We start from the raw sequence: 13810 nt of genomic DNA, 5'->3' as shown, positions 1-13810 counted from the left end.
AGTGATGCAAACTGACCACAAGATGGCCTGCAGGGGAGGGAAGTTGGGGGGGACCAGGCCTGCAGGGGAGGCAGTTGGGAGGGACTAGGCCTGTAGGGAAGGCAGTTGGGAGCGACCAGGAGGCAGCCAATCAATGATGTTTCTCTCTCATAGATGTTTTTATCTCTCTATCCCTTGCCTTTCTCTCTAAAAATAAAAATAAAAAACATTTTTTAAAAATTTTAAATGGACAAAGATCCCTGGCCAGTGTGGCTCAGTTGGTTGGAGCATTGTCCTGTGCACCAAAGCGTCATGGATTTGATTCCTGGTCAGGACACATACCCAGGTTGTGGGTTCTATCCCCAGTTGGAGCACATGTGGGAGGCAGCCAATCAATGTTTCTCAGTTTGATGTTTCTCTCTCTAGCTCTCTTCCTCTCCCTTCCTCTTTCTCTAAATGCAAGCAAGCAATAAATCAATCAAGCAATAGAAGATGCCTTTAAAAAAATGGACAAAGAATGTGGATAGACAATTTTCTGTTTTGTTGTTGTTAATCCTCACCAAGGATATTTTACTATTGATTTTTAGAGAGATTGGAAGGGAGGGGGAGAGGCAGAGAAGGAGAAACAGTGATATGAGAGACACACATCCATTGGTTGCCTCCCACACATGCCCTGACCAGGACCAGGGATCAAGCCTGCAACTGAGATATGTGCCCTTGACTGGAATCGAACCCAGAACTCTTCAGTCCTTGGGCTGATGCTCTTGGATATACATTTTTCAAAAGAAGACATTCAAATTGAAAAATGCTCAACATCACTAAGGTTCTATTAGAGAGAAAGCTTAGACAACCAAAATGACCCAAACCTATCATTACTGGTTGTACAGGCATAAAAACAGACATTTAGATCAATAAAACAAAATAGAGAACCCAGAAATAAGACCATGCCTTCATGGTTAATTAATATTTGGCAAAAGAGGCAAGAACATACAAATGGGGTAAAGACAATCATTCAATAAATGGTGCTGGGGAAAAATGAACAGATATGTGCAATAAAATAAAACTAGACCACCTTCTTACACATATACAAGAATAAACTCAAGATGGATGAAAAAATTAAGTGTAAGACTCAAAACCATAAAAATCCTAGAAGAAAATATAGGCAGTAAAATCTCATACATAGCTCATAGCAGTATTTTTTTTCTGCTATATCTCCATGGGCAAGGGAAATAAGAAAAAAATAAACAAAGGGACTATATCAAACCAAAATGTTTTTGCACAGCAAAGAAAACAATAAACAAATGAAGAGACAACCCACCTAATTGGAGAATATATTCATCAATGATACATCTAATAAGGAGTTAGCATCTAAAGTTTATAAAGCACTTAACACCAAAAATAAACAAACAATCCAATTAGTAAATAGGCAAAAGATCTGAACAGACACTTCTCCAAAGAGGACATACAGATAGGTAGCCAATAGACAAATGAAAAGATGCTCTCAACATCACTAATCATCAAAGAAATGCAACTTAAAACTACAATGAGGTATCACCTCAGACCTGTCAGAATGGCTATCATCAATAAATCAACAAAGTGCAGGAGAGGATATGGAGAAAAGGGAACCCTTGCACTGTTGGTGGGAATGCAGATTGGCAAAGCCACTGTCAAAAGCAGTGTAGAGTTACTTCAAAAAATTAAAGATGGAATTGCCTTATGACCCAGCGATTCTACTTCAGGGAATATATCTGAAAAAACTTGAAACACTAATCAGAAAGATTATATTCACCCCTATGTTCATTGCAGCATTATTTACCACTAGAGGCCCAGTGCATGGGATTCATGCACTGGTGGGGGGCACGGCCTGCGGGGATCGGCCTGCTGTGGGAGCTCCGTTCATCTCTGTCAGCCAAGCGGCTGTGGACCCGCCCTCTGAGAGGCTGCTCCCACTGTGGGAGCACCGCTCATCATAGTCAGCCAAGCAGTGGTCCTGGTGGTCAATGCACATCATAGCGACTGGTCGACTGGTCGTTCCACCATTCGGTCGCTGGGCTTTTATTAGATAGGATAGCCAAGATTTGGAAGCAGCCCAAGTGCCCATCAGTACATGAGTAAAATGCTTTGGTATATTTACACAGTGGAACACAACTGAGCCATAAAAAAAGGAAATCTTATCATTTGCAACAGCATGGATGGGTCTGGAGAGTATGATACTAAGTGAAATAAGCCAGTCAAAGAATGACAAATACAGTATAATTTCACTTATATGCGGAATCTAATGAACAAAATAAACTAACAAACAAAATAGAAACAGAGATAGAGAGAACAGACTGATGACAAGTCAGAGAGGCAGCCCGGTGGTTAGGGGACTAGGTGGAAAAGTTGAAGGGGTTAAACTAAAAAAAAAAAAAAACCCAAAACTCATAGACGCAGACAATAGTATGATGATTACCAGAGAGAAAGAGGGATGGGGGAAGTAAAGAGAGTAAAGGGAGGATAAATAGTGAAGAGAAGACTTGACTTTGGATGGTGAACACACAATACAATATACAGATGATGTATTATAAAATAGAATTATAAACCTGAAACCGATAGAATTTTATAAACCAATCTCACCCAAATATAAATTCAATAAAAAATTTTTTAAAGATTGATTGTAAGTATTCAATATATAGTTACTTGTAGAACTAAGACTGGGATGGAGAGAGCATACTATTTAATGATTATATGCTCTGACAATATATAGGGCTACCATGAAAAATATTGGAAAGAATGTAAATAGCATACGCAAAAAATACACCCCAAAAACCACCTTTTAAAATTGTTTTCAAAAAACACAATTGGTGGTGGTTGTATCAGTGTTGTTATTCCTGGACTATTATATGCATCATGTAGAATTAAAGCAAATGAGTAAATTACGGGCATAGTAATATCTATTTTCAGTATGAAAAAGGGAGTAACAGATATAACAGAAGAAATTAAGAACACCAGAATAAAACTGATCTTGAATTTTGAATTGAACATATCAGTATGTACCTACAAGGTATTTTACTTTAACAGATATATTTTCCTAGCTCTGTCCTCTGAAAAGATTTAAAAACAATGACAAACTGAGAAACAATGAGCATCTCTAGTGCCTAGATGGGGTCTTGAAATACTAGTTTCCATTAAAAAAAAATTTTTTTTTAAAGCAGAGGGCTTCTTAGAGAAATGACTGGTTCCACTTCTGAAGTAGGAAATGTACAATATGAGCAAGAAATATCTTGTCATGCGAAATAACAAGGAAGCTATCAAAGACATCTACAGTCATGTCAAAATGACTCAGGAGCCAAACTGAAGAAGTTCCCATAGGCCAAGGGAACAATTAGAATTTCTGATAAGAATATAAGCTGCAGACCTAACTGGTTTGGCTCAGTGGATAGAGTGTCGGCCTGTGGACTGAAAGGTCCCAGGTTCGATTCCGGTCAAGGGCATGTACCTTGGTTGCGGGCACATCCCCAGTAGGAGGTGTGCAGGAGGCAGCTGATCGATGTTTCTCTCTCAGTGATGTTTCTAATTCTCTATCCCTCTCCCTTCCTCTCTGTAAAAAATCAATAATATACATATACATATATATATATATACATACATATACATATATATATATAGAATATGAACTGCAACACATTGAAACATACCAAAAATATTTACAGCCACAAGTTCATAATAATAATAAACGGGTCATCCATCATCTGAACTGATAAGGTAAGTACAAGAATTTATCTTGCCTTTCCTATTTGAACTGTACCATTCAGAAAGCAAATAGATGATGGGGGAGATGAGGGGGCACACTGTCTCATAAAATTATTCCAGCTAATCTACACTAATAAAAGAGAAACATGGTAATTGGCAAACGACCGCTACCCTTCCCATTGGCTAATCAGGGCGATATGCAAATTAACTGTCAGCCAAGATGGCCACGCAGCCAGGCAGCTTGAAACTAACATGAGGCTTGCTTGCTTCAGTGACGGAGGAAACCAACGTTCCCGTTCCCCGCCTGCCGCTGCAGGCCTCTGAGCCTGCAGTTTCAAACATTGTAACAAATATAGACGCCCAGAAACCAGCTTTCAGCCGGCTGGGATCTCAGAGCTGGAGTTAATACAGAGTTTCGAGAACCGAAACAAACCAGATACCTGCTTTCAGGAGCAGAGGCCTAAGAGCTGGAGCCTCAGAGCTAAAGCTGGCCCAGAATCAAAAAAAGAAAAAAAGGAGCAGTTGGGAGCTTCAGTCCCAGCCTGAAAACAGCCCAGGCACCCCAGTGGGGACCCTGACCCTGAAGGGTGTGTGACCAGCTGCAAACAGCCATCATCCCCTCATCCAGGCTGGCCAGGCACCCCAGTGAGGACCCCCACCGTGATCCAGGACACCCTTCAGGGCAAACCAGCCGGCCGCCACCCGTGCACCAGGCCTCTATTCTGTATAGTAAAAGGGTAATATGCCTCCCAGCACTGGGATCAGCAGAGCTGAGAGGCCTCCCAGCACTGGGATCAGTGTGACAGGGGGCAGCGCCCAAACCCCCTGATTGCCCTGCAGCTCTGTGTGTGACAGGGGGCAGGGCCACAACCTCCCTATCGGCCCTGCTCTGTCTGTGACAGGTGAAGGCGCCCTAACCCCCTGATCGGCCCTGCTCTGTGGGTGATAGAGGGCGGCGCCTCAACGGCCCCTCCCCCCCCATGGGCCCTGCTCTGTGTGTGACGGGGTAGAGCCATAACCTCCCCATCGGCCCTGCCCTGAGTGTGACAGTGGCGGTGCCCCAACCCCCTGATCAGCCCTGCTCTGTGGGTGATAGAGGGCGGCGCCCCAACCCCCTGATCCACCCTGCTCTGTGTGTGACAGGAGGCGGTGCCCCACCTCCCCTATCGGCCCTACTCTGTGAGTGACAGGGGGGAGCTCCTCAACCCCGATTGGCCCTGCTCTGTGCGTGACAGGGGGTGGCGCCACAACCTCCCCATCGACTCTGCCTTGAGTGTGACAGGGGGCGGTGCCCCAACCCCCCCATTGGCCCTACCCTGAGCGTGACTGAGGGTGGCATCGCAACCTCCCAATCCACCCTGCTCTGAGCCCAACCAGGGGCTGCACCTAGGGATTGGGCCTGCCCTCTGCCACCCGGGAGCAGGCCTAAGCCAGCAGGTTGTTATCTCCCCAGGGGTCCCAGACTGCGAGAGGCAACAGGCCGGTCTGAGGGACCCCCCCTCCCCCCCAAGTGCACAAATTTTTGTGCACCGGGCCTCTAGTAAATGAAAATAAAATGGTAGAATCAGAATTTCTAGTCTAATATTTTACAACTAATAAATTCATGCATCTACCAGGGGTGGGTAAACTTTTTGACTTGAGGGCCACAATGGGTTCTTAAACTGGACCGGAGGGCCGGAACAAAAGCATGGATGGAGTGTTTGTGTGAACTAATATAAATTCAAAGTAAACATCATTACATAAAAGGGTACGGTCTTTTTTTTTTTTTTTTAGTTTTATTCATTTCAAACGGGCCAGATCCAGCCCGCAGGCCATAGTTTGCCCACGGCTGATCTAGACTTAAGAGCATTGATAGCTAATAGCAACAAAAGAGCAAAAAGCAGACATTATGACCCTCCCGATGAAAGACTATACCACCATTTATAGTCTTGCCAAAGAAACCCAACTTCAGCTTGGTGAAGCCACTGGATTGACTGCCAATTTACAGGAAATGCAGAGGACAGAGGAATATGCTGAACTGCTCCCATAAAAGTATAATTCCCAGAGTTTGGGAAACACCACAGGTTAAAAGGCCTCAATTCTTCAACAGAAATTGCGTATTTCAAAGTCCCTCAGCTTAAGCATTATTACATAAAACTAGAGGCCCGGTGCATGATGCACTGGAGAGGTGTCCCTCAGCCCGGCCTGCCCTCCCTCACAGTCCGGGAGCCCTCAGGGGCGGGAGGCGACCCGGCAATCAGGGGAAGGCGACGCCCCATCACACCTCTGCTGCTGCCACTACTGGCAGTGCAAGCCTCGGCCGGCCCTGTTACCTGAGCCTCGGGTGACCCTGGGTGGCTGGGCAGCTGCCATCTGAGGCTTGCCTGTGCCTCATGCCGGCCCTGGGCACCTGGGGGGCTGGGAGGCTGAGGGGACTGGGGGACTCTGGAGGCAGGCGCGCGGAGCCATGCACCTGCTGCACGGGCGGGGCTGAGGGGACTGGGCACCACCATCTTGTGGCTGTGGGCGCTGCCATCTTTGAGGGCGTGGTAGTCAATTAACATATTCCATCCTTATTGTCTATGGGCGCTGCCATCTTTGAGGGTGTGGCAGTCAATTAGTATATTCCCTCTTTATTAGACAGGATGCTCTTTAAATGGAAAATAGGTTACTTTTCCACATAACCATTTAAAAACATGTATATTTGAAGAAAGGAGAGATCGGTATCAGGGATGTACCATTTCAGGCAGAAGTAAAAGGAGTAGTTCGTAGAGTGATTCAGTAATCTCAGAGGGCCATGAAAAAGAGATGGCATAATGGAGAGTACCAAATTGGGAGTCAGGAACTGAACTTTTGATTGTATTGTTCTGGGTAATTCACATTACAGTTTCCTCATCTTAAAATGAAGACTAACAGGGAGTATTCTAATGTCCAGTACTATGACTCTGTGATTCAAGATGATTCCTATAGCTGTTGATATTAAAGGAACAATATGGAAATGGAAGTTGAAAGGGCATCTCAGACACAGTTAAGTGCTTTAGGTAGCTTAAAGGTTGGGAATTTGAGGGTAAGAGAACCACTAAGTAGAATAATTAAGCTAAATGAACCAGACCTCCTCCTCTGTTAGATTAACTACAGGACAGAAATGGGCAAATGCATATAAATAAAAATTAGTAAATGGGAAAATATTTATGTTCATAATGATAAGTTCATGTACGGAGTATGTGTGGCCAGTGGACTAACAATGTTCTTACTACTGTTTTATAAAGCACCAGAATGATGAGTAGCAACTTGAGAAAAGAAAAAAATAAAGAGCTACATGCCAAGGCCAGGCTTCAATAAAAACACTTAGGCAAATAAAACAATCCCTCCTCGTCAGTGCTGGCCACACCTCCCACAAACCCTGTACAGGATCTCAACACTTGTGTGTTGAGGTGGCACTTAAAATTCATTAAGTCTCACATTCTCTAAGTCTTCACTGCTATTCATAATTATTTTCAAAATACCTTCTTGGTATAGAGCATAATACCAGGAGCCACAAGAAATATGCATGTCCCTAACCACAGAGAACTTAATACAAGAAAATAACTAAAGATAGCACATGCCTGTGTACATCCATTTGCTTTGGAATTTAAATCATATTTTCCCATAGAAACTACAACAGAAAACGGTAAGATTTCCAGGTCTCTCCTCAAACTTATATAATGCATATTTGTTTGAGCCTCAGTAATTTTCCTTAATTCTCAAAGTGATTCTCAACCAGTTTGAGGAGCTCATAGGAAATATTGCCATATAGCTGGAAAAAGCATATGCAACATTACAATTTTATAATTAGAAAATAAAAACTATTTTTCATGATACAAAAAATTACTATTTTCAATAAATAAATTCAGAGTAAATGTTAGCTATAATTATATACTCAGTACTATGTACTAAGTACTGCTCCAATCGCTTTACATATAATTTATTTACCATAATTATTTTACTCACTTTGTTATTAAAACAACCTCAAAGAGGAGGTATATCAATACCCTAAGTTTTAAGATGAATAAACAAAGGCATAGTGAGGTTAAATAATATGCTTAGTCACAGAGCTCAACAAAGCTACTTGGCTGGTGGGGAACAAAAAAAGAATCTATTTTCCGAGTAATCCCATCACCCAACATTTGTCACTGGGGCTGAAAATAAGGCTGAGAGGCATGAAGATAATCATATACTTATAGTTCCATAAGCACTTTTTTTGAGGACTACATAGACTAAAATGAAATGACTCATAATAGTATAGTCCCAAAGAATTCCATATTGTTTACATCACAGACAGGCTTACACAAGAGCCTAGCTGCTAGGCTAGCATATATGCACAAGGATGTTCACTATAACAGTGTTTGTGATGGCCAATAACTGGAAACAATCTAAATGTCCATCAGGAGAGGGCAGGCTAAATACACTTTCATATTTCTACAAGGGAATGCTACGTAGCCTTTTTTTAAAAAAGGAGGTGGTTTTATACTTATGGAAAAAACACCTAATATGTAATACTTAGAGGCAAAAAAAAGTTGTAAAATAGCATGTGTTTTATGATTCCACTTGTGGGAGAGGAAAGAAGGGGGAAATATATATGTGCTTGAATATGATCAGAAAGTTTCTTAGGAAAAAACAAGTTACTTACAATGCGTACTTCTGGAAGGTGGGAATGGGAAAAAGGATCAGTAAAGATATTTTTTTTTAATATTATATCCTTTTGCATTAAATTTCATTTTACCAAACACACATATTGTTGATTTTAAAATAGCTTATTAAAAATAGAGTATTATACAGCCTAATCTCCACTTACATAGCAGTTCCTAACAATAGAGTGGTATGTAATGATCAATGGTGAGACATTTTCCAACTATGTTATTCCTAAAAGTGGTTAACCTAAAGAAGTTCATGAACGATTTCTTATAAACAAGAGTAAAACCAACAACATTCTTCTAATTAATTAATTAATGTAAAGGGGGAGGGGAGGCCTTTAAGAGTCAAGCAGAAGAAAAAAAATTATCTCCTATAGAGGATTATTTTTAGGAGAATCTGCATCCCAGAAGAATGGAGGTCCTTAAAAAATTTTTAAAAAGGAGATCTCCTCAGTCTGGAAGTCCTCAGAAATGCAAACAGCCTTCTTGAAAAAATAAACACCTTCATATGAACTCCAAATTAGTTTGAGAGCATCCCAGGGAGTGGGCAAGATTTGTTTTTCATCCGTTAGAAAATATGCAAATTATAATATATTTAAAGTGCTATTTATCCAATAGACACAATTATCAGCTTTTCCCTATATCTAGTCCATGACCAAATCCTGCCATTTTCCAAAAGAATATTTCCTGGTTTTGACCATTCACGATCATCGGACCATCCAAATTTAATTACTTCGTGCTTCAGAAAAGACCTCCGGCCTCTCTGTACGGAGTTCTCCACTGTCGTCTTGCAGAGCTGTAGGAATCTTTAAAAGCTCAGAGAGCTTCCAACTATTTCCAAATGTGAAGGACTTCTCCAATGATTTTAAATATCTGTCCACTCTTAAAATGTCCTCTCCCCATAGATCAACTGGACCTCTTTAAATAAGTCAGACAAATATATTCATTTGTCAAGAGGCTCATCCTCCCCTTCACACGCCTACACACCACTCGCGGTATGCAAAATAAACATCCTCCACACCAAATCAATTTCTTTTTCCTCCGGGACTCTCTTCAGGTAACCCTTTCCTCTAACAGCCTGCCCACCTCTGATTTCTGGGATTTTAGTGTTGCTCGGGTCGCAAGAATCATCCCTCTCTCCTAATCTCTCCAATAACTCCTTAGCAGGATCATTCCAAAGACCCTTGTTTGCGCTTCTCTCTCCAACATTTTTGCGATCTCCGCCCTCAAGACCTTTCTTTGATTTATTTGGGTCCTGCCTCCCCTTCCGGACACTAAGTTTGTTTAGGGCTTGAGCAGAGCAGGTTCTCTCCGACGTCAGCAGCTGGGTACCCAGGCCGGCCGAGGCGGGCGGCTCAGAGAGCGAGGCACCAGGAAGGACTGACCCAAATGCCTTTCTCCGTTGCTCCCGGCGGAGAACCGTCCTGGGGAGGGGACCGACCGCGCGTACGTGCCCAAGGCCGCGCAGGACGACCGGAAGCCCTCCCGCGGGGCCAGCAGGCGTGTGGGCGACGAGAGCTAGGCCTGGTAGGTGAAGGGAGGCGAGTGAAGGGCCGGGTCTCAGACTGAATCAGGGAGAGGACGGGCGGGGAGGGGACCAGCGTGGGGCTGCTTGGCAGCTCTGCGGGCCTGCGGCGAGGGTGGGTTACCGTTAAGAGACTCACGGAGAGGAGGAGTTGAGGAGCGTCCCCCACTCACCTGAAAGAGGCTGCCGCCTGCGGCTCCAGCTGCCCCCCTCCCAAATTTAAGCCACGTCAACTCGGGAATCCCGAATGGCAACACCTACCACCGCCGCGCCCCGCCAGGGGACTCTACCACTCGCTGTTGGGACGGAAGATGGGATTATGACACGGACCAATCAGGGCTACCGGCACGGCGTTACCAGGGAGACCAGGCACGCCTTGTTTGTAACTAACCCGTCAACAATGGCAGAAACCAATCAACGTCAGGAAATGCTCCGCTTCCTCAAAGAAACAGCCAGTGGACTCTAAAGATTCGTGGAAGGGCGGAGTCTGGCGCGAGCTAGTGTTCCGGAAGAAGATCTGGGTCCGAACCGGAAATATCGGGAGGGCGGGCGTTCGGGGAAAGATCAGGTGTTTTCTGCGTCTGCCGTGTTGGCCGGATTCCTCCAATTACCCCGCGGCATTGGCCTCGACTGACCCAGACTACCACTGCCATCAGGGAGGTTGTATGACCTCTGAGAAGAGGGTGGGGAATGTGGGTTTTGCTTTTAAAGTAATAAAATATTAGAGCCGGAAAGTCGTCTAATATGACCTTTTCATTTTACTCGTGAAAAATGGGAACCAGATTAAAGTGACTCGCCCACAGACAAATAGCGACTTAGTAAAAGAACCTGGACTAAAACCTGGCGTCTATATAAAAGATTAGAGATGTCTCTAAGGCCATGAGTGAGAGAATAGTGAATACTAGTTAAGTGCCTCATGGGAAGTGGCGCTTAAACTGGGCCAAAGGTGAAATTTGAGGAGTCAGGTCCTGGAATGGGAGTCAGTGAGGAGCTCCAGTAAAAAGGCACCGAAATCATGCCTGATCTCCTTAAGCCCCTAAGGCACTCTCTTGACAGTGAGTATTAATTTGAAATTATTGAGGCTACTGTGTGCCAGCCACTGAGCTAGCCCACTAAATGCATCTTCACCCTAATGCTCAGTAAGGTCTTTGCTGGCTACCCATCTGAAATTGCAGTCCCCTGCATTTACTGTATACTGTATATTGTTGAAGATATAGCTTGTGATCAAGAGGCAAAAATTCCTGCTTTTCTGGAACTCAGTTTAGTGAGGAGAGAAAATGAAGATAAATAATATGGTAGATGGCAAAATGCTTAGGGAAAAAATAAGCAGAGAAGAGGTATAGTGCATGCAGGGACTGCAATTTTAGAAAAACAGACCAGGCCCAATAACTTCTGTTTCATCCTCTTGTACTCAAAACTTGGAATGTGCAGGGCTGCCCTTCCAGAGCCTGACATGAGCCAAGGCTTGGAAGGTCTTCTGCAGGCTCTCCAAGAGCTTCTAGTTGAGGACAGTAAACAAAGGAATGTTGCTGAATATGAACTGCAGCTGCTTAGGGCTGAGACATCCAGCTGACTGCATCAACAGCTGAAACTGCTCCCTGATGATATATATATACCTCTCATGTAGCTAGTCTCAGTGTTATATTTAAATAATTTCTTTCTGGCTTCTTAATTGGTTATATTCCACTATATCAACAAAAATCCCTGAAGAATCCAGAATGTACCAAACACCCCATACTCAAAGCCTAAGAAAATACCTTTCTTCTGCAAATCCCTAGTGCTCATAGGTAATGAGTCATGGGTGTTTTCTCTGGAAGTGCAGAGATATTGTCCATATTTTGCTGCTCATTTCTTGACTAGGGCCTGCCGGCAGAATACTGTTGTAGCAGATGGTGTCACACCTATGCTGAGTAGGATTGCTGCTCTAAATTGTTTGGGCTCTGTTTTGGTGTCCCTAGGAAGCCAATATGACATGGGGTAGATTTTAGACTATTTGTCTCCATGTGACAGTTGATACTAGTAGTCGTTCTTCATACCAATTGACTCCTAGAAACAGATGTTGAAGGAGGCCTCCTACAGGAATTGGGACTTCTGTTCTCCTGAATTGCCTCCTAGGAATGTTGGAACTACTGATTAGGCATTAGACCAGCCGTGGGCAAACTACAGCCCACGGGCCGGATCCGGCCCGTTTGAAATGAATAAAACTAAAAAAAAAAAAAGACCGTACTCTTTTATGTAATGTTTACTTTGAATTTATATTAGTTCACACAAACACTCCATCCATGCTTTTGTTCCAGCCCTCCGGTCCAGTTTAAGAACCCATTGTGGCCCTCGAGTCAAAAAGTTTGCCCATCCCTGCATTAGACCCATGGAGAGACTGGACTGGTTTTAGGAAAACTAAGACCAGGCCTGACGACTTTATTTCATCCTGTTGTACTCCTTAAAACTTACTATGTACAGCAGCCCTTGATGTATATTTTCGTGCCTAGCTCCAGGCTTCTGGTCTCCACAGGTCTCTGTATGTAGTCTGTCTTTGAGGATGGAAGAAACTGAAATTCAGGGATCTATTCTGTCTGCAGTATCAGCTTGCCTTCTGCTGGGATAAGCTTTGGGATGGGGAGGGTAGGTGTTAGGTTGGATTTTAGGAGGGCTGTGTAGAATGAGCAGATGCCCTTGCTTCCGTCTTCTCAGAAGCATCAGAGATGCCTGGGGGATTCAGAAACTTGCTGTTTTCTGCTCCTAATTTGATATTAAGAACCTATAGCCTTTCTTTCAGTTCTGGCTAAGCATCCTCAACCAGCAGCAGTTTGCACAAAGGTGGAAAGGGCTAAGCAGGAACCCTGGCACATAGGAGAGCTATAGAAGCTAGGTATCCTTGCCTAGGAGATGACAAGGGTTGTCTCCCAGCCATAGATCACTGTTAAAACTTACACTGTATCTTCTGAGGCTAGAAATACTAGAGTTGTTTGACTCGAAGGCATGGAATAGGCCAGTGGTTGGCAAACTCATTAGTCAACAGAACCAAATATCAACAGTACAACTATTGAAATTTCTTTTGAGAGCCAAATTTTTAAAACTTAAACTATATAGGTAGGTACATTGTTATTAACTTAATTAGGGTACTCCTAAGGCTTAGGAAGAGCCACACTCAAGGGGCCAAAAAGCCGCATGTGGCTCGCGAGCCGCAGTTTGCCGACCACGGGAATAGGCTCTTCTCCAGAATTGACTGAGGCCTCTTTTAACTTCAAGTCTTTCCAACAGAATCAGCAGGCTCTGGGTACTACATGGAGCATGTGGAGCCAGGCGGAAAACCTTGGAAGCCATCGTAACCAAAGGGTGGGGAATGGCTCAACAAGTGAGTTGTTCTCCATAGGGGATGGAGCCACAGTGTTTTGTAGAGAAGCAGCAATCATGCCACAACAACTCAGGTACTACCTCTATATGAATCATTATTGAGCATTTATTGTACACTACAGACCCGATGCACGAAATTTGTGCAAGAGTAGGCCTTCCTTCCCCCAGCTGTGGGCACTGGCTTCCCTCTGGCACCCGGGACCCAGGCTTCGCTTGCAGCCCCGGCTTCATCCAGAAGGTCATCCTGTCTAATCAGCATATTACTCTTTTATTATTATAGATGAGGAAGTCATATGAGGAGCAATTGTGACTTTCTCCTTCTAAGGCACCCAAAGGCAAGGGTGTGAAGAATCTGAAACCAAAGAAAAGAAAACTTAAAAGCTCCTATTCACAAATACTTATAAGCACAGACTATGTGCCAGGGTCTGGTGTGGCTAATTTTTTGTTTAGGAGCTAAGAACAAATCCCAGGCTTCTAAGTAAGCTTTGTGATGGGGACTTCTCTAGACCATCAATTTGAAGAATGTTCTTATGTACCCTCGGAGATGTGGCAGGCCCCCCTTTTGGAG

General features: G+C 43.8%; 1 protein-coding gene across 4 annotated transcripts in view; it reads right to left on the bottom strand.

Moving 5' to 3' along the window:
- Positions 1-10595, bottom strand: part of GOLGB1 (golgin B1) — a 90726-nt gene extending 80131 nt beyond the window's left edge. For 2 of the 4 annotated variants that reach the window (XM_059687707.1, XM_059687708.1), the window contains exon 1: positions 10062-10588. The gene's annotated coding sequence lies outside the window, so the exon portion shown is untranslated. Of the gene's footprint in view, positions 1-10061 lie in introns of all 4 variants that reach the window. The other 2 variants (XM_059687710.1, XM_059687709.1) reach the window with 2 other exon arrangements.
- Between the last annotated feature and the right edge of the window lie 3215 nt (positions 10596-13810).

The sequence above is a fragment of the Myotis daubentonii genome, chromosome 3, assembly GCF_963259705.1.
Source record: "Myotis daubentonii chromosome 3, mMyoDau2.1, whole genome shotgun sequence".
Taxonomy (NCBI): Eukaryota; Metazoa; Chordata; class Mammalia; order Chiroptera; family Vespertilionidae; genus Myotis; species Myotis daubentonii.
The sequence above is the reverse complement of the archived record's forward strand: the minus strand, read 5'-3'. Positions and strand labels throughout refer to the sequence as shown.